Below are 6,216 nucleotides of genomic sequence, written 5' to 3' on the forward strand. Positions count from 1 at the left end.
GTGGGATGATGTAGTGTATGGGAATGAGGTGGGATGATGTAGTGTATGGGAGTGAGGTGGGATGATGTAGTGTATGGGAGTGAGGTGGGATGATGTAGTGTATGGGAGTGAGGTGGGATGATGTAGTGTATGGGAGTGAGGTGGGATGATGTAGTGTATGGGAGTGAGGTGGGATGGTGTAGTGTATGGGAGTGAGGTGGGATGATGTAGTGTATGGGAGTGAGGTGGGATGATGTAGTGTATGGGAGTGAGGTGGGATGATGTAGTGTATGGGAGTGAGGTGGGATGATGTAGTGTATGGGAGTGAGGTGGGATGATGTAGTGTATGGGAGTGAGGTGGGATGATGTAGTGTATGGGAGTGAGGTGGGATGATGTAGTGTATGGGAGTGAGGTGGGATGATGTAGTGTATGGGAGTGAGGTGGGATGATGTAGTGTATGGGAGTGAGGTGGGATGATGTAGTATATGGGAGTGAGGTGGGATGATGTAGTGTATGGGAGTGAGGTGGGATGATGTAGTGTATGGGAGTGAGGTGGGATGATGTAGTGTATGGTAGTGAGGTGGGATGATGTAGTGTATGGGAGTGAGGTGGGATGATGTAGTGTATGGGAGTGAGGTGGGATGATGTAGTGTATGGGAGTGAGGTGGGATGATGTAGTGTATGGGAGTGAGGTGGGATGATGTAGTGTATGGGAGTGAGGTGGGATGATGTAGTGTATGGGAGTGAGGTGGGATGATGTAGTGTATGGGAGTGAGGTGGGATGATGTAGTGTATGGGAGTGAGGTGGGATGATGTAGTGTATGGGAGTGAGGTGGGATGATGTAGTGTATGGGAGTGAGGTGGGATGATGTAGTGTATGGGAGTGAGGTGGGATGATGTAGTGTATGGGAGTGAGGTGGGATGATGTAGTGTATGGGAGTGAGGTGGGATGATGTAGTGTATGGGAGTGAGGTGGGATGATGTAGTGTATGGGAGTGAGGTGGGATGATGTAGTGTATGGGAGTGAGGTGGGATGATGTAGTGTATGGGAGTGAGGTGGGATGATGTAGTGTATGGGAGTGAGGTGGGATGATGTAGTGTATGGGAGTGAGGTGGGATGATGTAGTGTATGGGAGTGAGGTGGGATGATGTAGTGTATGGGAGTGAGGTGGGATGATGTAGTGTATGGGAGTGAGGTGGGATGATGTAGTGTATGGGAGTGAGGTGGGATGATGTAGTGTATGGGAGTGAGGTGGGATGATGTAGTGTATGGGAGTGAGGTGGGATGATGTAGTGTATGGGAGTGAGGTGGGATGATGTAGTGTATGGGAGTGAGGTGGGATGATGTAGTGTATGGGAGTGAGGTGGGATGATGTAGTGTATGGGAGTGAGGTGGGATGATGTAGTGTATGGGAGTGAGGTGGGATGATGTAGTGTATGGGAGTGAGGTGGGATGATGTAGTGTATGGGAGTGAGGTGGGATGATGTAGTGTATGGGAGTGAGGTGGGATGATGTAGTGTATGGGAGTGAGGTGGGATGATGTAGTGTATGGGAGTGAGGTGGGATGATGTAGTGTATGGGAGTGAGGTGGGATGATGTAGTGTATGGGAGTGAGGTGGGATGATGTAGTGTATGGGAGTGAGGTGGGATGATGTAGTGTATGGGAGTGAGGTGGGATGATGTAGTGTATGGGAGTGAGGTGGGATGATGTAGTGTATGGGAGTGAGGTGGGATGATGTAGTGTATGGGAGTGAGGTGGGATGATGTAGTGTATGGGAGTGAGGTGGGATGATGTAGTGTATGGGAGTGAGGTGGGATGATGTAGTGTATGGGAGTGAGGTGGGATGATGTAGTGTATGGGAGTGAGGTGGGATGATGTAGTGTATGGGAGTGAGGTGGGATGATGTAGTGTATGGGAGTGAGGTGGGATGATGTAGTGTATGGGAGTGAGGTGGGATGATGTAGTGTATGGGAGTGAGGTGGGATGATGTAGTGTATGGGAGTGAGGTGGGATGATGTAGTGTATGGGAGTGAGGTGGGATGATGTAGTGTATGGGAGTGAGGTGGGATGATGTAGTGTATGGGAGTGAGGTGGGATGATGTAGTGTATGGGAGTGAGGTGGGATGATGTAGTGTATGGGAGTGAGGTGGGATGATGTAGTGTATGGGAGTGAGGTGGGATGATGTAGTGTATGGGAGTGAGGTGGGATGATGTAGTGTATGGGAGTGAGGTGGGATGATGTAGTGTATGGGAGTGAGGTGGGATGATGTAGTGTATGGGAGTGAGGTGGGATGATGTAGTGTATGGGAGTGAGGTGGGATGATGTAGTGTATGGGAGTGAGGTGGGATGATGTAGTGTATGGGAGTGAGGTGGGATGATGTAGTGTATGGGAGTGAGGTGGGATGATGTAGTGTATGGGAGTGAGGTGGGATGATGTAGTGTATGGGAGTGAGGTGGGATGATGTAGTGTATGGGAGTGAGGTGGGATGATGTAGTGTATGGGAGTGAGGTGGGATGATGTAGTGTATGGGAGTGAGGTGGGATGATGTAGTGTATGGGAGTGAGGTGGGATGATGTAGTGTATGGGAGTGAGGTGGGATGATGTAGTGTATGGGAGTGAGGTGGGATGATGTAGTGTATGGGAGTGAGGTGGGATGATGTAGTGTATGGGAGTGAGGTGGGATGATGTAGTGTATGGGAGTGAGGTGGGATGATGTAGTGTATGGGAGTGAGGTGGGATGATGTAGTGTATGGGAGTGAGGTGGGATGATGTAGTGTATGGGAGTGAGGTGGGATGATGTAGTGTATGGGAGTGAGGTGGGATGATGTAGTGTATGGGAGTGAGGTGGGATGATGTAGTGTATGGGAGTGAGGTGGGATGATGTAGTGTATGGGAGTGAGGTGGGATGATCCTCTGTTATTTTGTATATGTTAGGCTTCTCTGTGGTGAGGTGTGGAGATTGTTATTTTGTCACCATAATTATATTGTATTTTTTGAGGTGTTCAGTATTATTTCTTTGTATATAAAGTTTAATATACAATGTAAATAAGTGTGACATTCTTTGGATTATATTGCCTTTTGTGTTATAAGATACTGGCTGTAGTTTATGGATATAATAAACCCAGCAGTATGTTCAGGTGTGGGTTGTCCTTAGTTTAGTTACATGTATGTTCGGCATTTTTTTGGGGGGGTATCAAACATTTACAGTTGAACGTGTGTTTCTTATGTATAAGTTTAGTGCTGGGATAGGGAACGTGGAGTTGTTTGTTTTTATTATTTAATGGTTCACATGTCTTTGTTTATGTGACGTATGTATAGCATACATGTATAATGTGTATTGTGTTTTTTAAATAAATAAAAAAAACTACCATCACCGGGGTGGCCCGGTGGCCCGGTGGCCTGGTGGCTAAAGCTCCCGCTTCACACACGGAGGGCCCGGGTTCGATTCCCGGCGGGTGGAAACATTTCGACACGTTTCCTTACACCTGTTGTCCTGTTCACCTAGCAGCAAATAGGTACCTGGGTGTTAGTCGGCTGGTGTGGGTCGCATCCTAGGGGACAAGATTAAGGACCACAATGGAAATAAGTTAGACAGTCCTCGATGATGCACTGACTTTCTTGGGTTATCCTGGGTGGCTAACCCTACGGGGTTAGAAATCCTATCTTATCTTACTTTACCCGCAGTTCCACGACACAAAGTATCCACCCACATCGAAATTTCCTCACTAAACCCCTGTTTAAGTAGGATACTACGTAAAGTGTCCCTCTCCACGGAAATTATATACACACTTCCCTTCCTCCTGCATTACACTCAAAATCATCAGTAATGGAATATCCTGCTAACACGGATATTCCTGGAATACCGTACTGGCACGGTGTTTACCTTGACACTGACACACTTTAGACGATTTCCCAACATCTTAGCAAAGATTTTATAATTAGCATACAAGAACGAAATTGAACGATAATCACATATTCCTACCCGCTTACCCTTCGGAACTAGCACAACGACTGTCCCTGAACAAGGCCTATCCTACCCCCTCCCCACTTCATCCTATTCATGAGATTTACCCCAGACTCCCTCAATAATTCTTAATGCTTAACATAAAATTTCACTGGCATTCCATCAAGCCCCAGAGATTTACCCTTAGCCATTTCCCTACAAATTTCCTCTTAATTAACTCGACCTAACGCTGTCAGTTCTCTGTCTTAAAGACAAATGCGGGACACAGCCCTCCCCTCAGCTACTCTTTTTCCACTACTTCCTACATCACCTGTCCACAAAAAAATCTCATCAGTGGTTTGCAGGAATTGCCTTTCCCTGAAAGCTTTCACATCACACTGCACCTCTAGACATGAAATATTAATCACCTGCCATCGCTGCTGCTGTGTTCGTAACTTACACAGTAAGTTTATTCAGGTATACACAAATACAGTTACATAGATTATCATACATAACAGTATATGTGTAGAGAACCTGGGATAACACAACAAAGTCAGGGTGACTTATTTCCATTGGTTTGTGTCCCCTCAACCTCCGCCGCCGTCACCGCCGCCGCCACCGCCGCCGCCGCCACCGCCGCCGCCGCCTGTACCCGCACTGCATCATATATTCCTCGTCCTGTAATCCCCTCATTAAAATAAACCATACGACGGGTGGGGCTTGAACCCGCGGTCAGGGAGTCTCAAAACTCCAGACTGTCGCGTTAGCCATGTTGAGTCATGTTGACGGCTTTGAGGGGACTTGAGCTAGAGTTCGTCATGGCCACGCTAGCGGGAGATTCGTCTGTAAAAACTTGCATTTGTGGTCACAGTGGTGGCCTATGCTAACCTTCCTATGGTGTAGAAATATACCTAGTTGGATGAATCTTATTGTGGCTAGCTGGTCCAGTGGCTAACGCGACGGTCTGGAGTTTTGAGACTTTCTGACCGCGGGTTCAAACCCCACCCGTAGTATGGTTTGTTTGCAATCGTGCCATTACGATTTCGTGAATCACCCTCATTAAAACCTCATTAAAAGTACCGTTTTGTTAAACCGACCTATGTATGTCTTACGTTGAGAAAGTTGTAGAAATATTTAAAACCGTGTGTATATTATGGTATGACGTATCTTGTGTCGTATGTATGGCTTCTTACGACTGCATTTAGTGCTATCTTCATATTTGTTTCAGTTTACTGTTGTAATGCTAAAGGATGAATACTTATCCATAAACTGTGACATCGCAAACGAATGAATATACGTTAATCTTAACAATTAAATGAAGTCTAGTATATAGACTCCTGGTTGTCTTCAAGCTGGCACTGGACAGCCACCTGAAGTCAGTACCTGACCAGCCGGGCTGTGGTTCATACGTTGGACTGTGTGCAGCTAGGAGTAACACAGTGAGGCCTGGTCACAGACCGGGCCGCGGGGGCGTTGACCCCTGGAACTGTCTCCAGGTATAGTTAAGTCAGTTGCAGGTGCATAAAGTAATTTTTGAGGGGGTTGAGGTGTATTTATATTGTTTATCAATAATATTTTCTATTTTAGGCTTATCTCAGCTATGTATTATGTATATAAAGTTTTAAATTACACGTTTTTGTATTTAAAAAGAACACATGTATGCAATGTTTATCAAAAAAAAAATTATATATATATATATATATATATATATATATATATATATATATATATATATATATAACTGGAGTTTACCTGGAGAGAGTTCCGGGGGTCAACGCCCCCGCGGCCCGGTCTGTGACCAGGCCTCCTGGTGGATCAGAGCCTGATCAACCAGGCTGTTACTGCTGGCTGCACGCAAACCAACGTACGAGCCACAGCCCGGCTGGTCAGGAACCGACTTTAGGTGCTTGTCCAGTGCCAGCTTGAAGACTGCCAGGGGTCTGTTGGTAATCCCCCTTATGTATGCTGGGAGGCAGTTGAACAGTCTTGGGCCCCTGACACTTTATATATATATATATATATATATATATATATATATATATATATATATATATATATATATATATATATATATATATATATATATATATATATATATATATATATAAGTCACGTAGTGTGTCAGTTTCAAACCTATTAACTATATTCGGGTCATTAAGGAAGAATTTCTCAAGTACACAACGTAATTACTACAATACCTCAGAGTCTATATACAGAGATGCACACCCCTTGGTATATATACACGAAGATGTATATATTTGTGTGTAAATACCACTGAGGCACGTGTAG

This window comes from Cherax quadricarinatus, chromosome 94 (genome assembly GCF_038502225.1).
Source record: "Cherax quadricarinatus isolate ZL_2023a chromosome 94, ASM3850222v1, whole genome shotgun sequence".
Taxonomy (NCBI): domain Eukaryota; kingdom Metazoa; phylum Arthropoda; class Malacostraca; order Decapoda; family Parastacidae; genus Cherax; species Cherax quadricarinatus.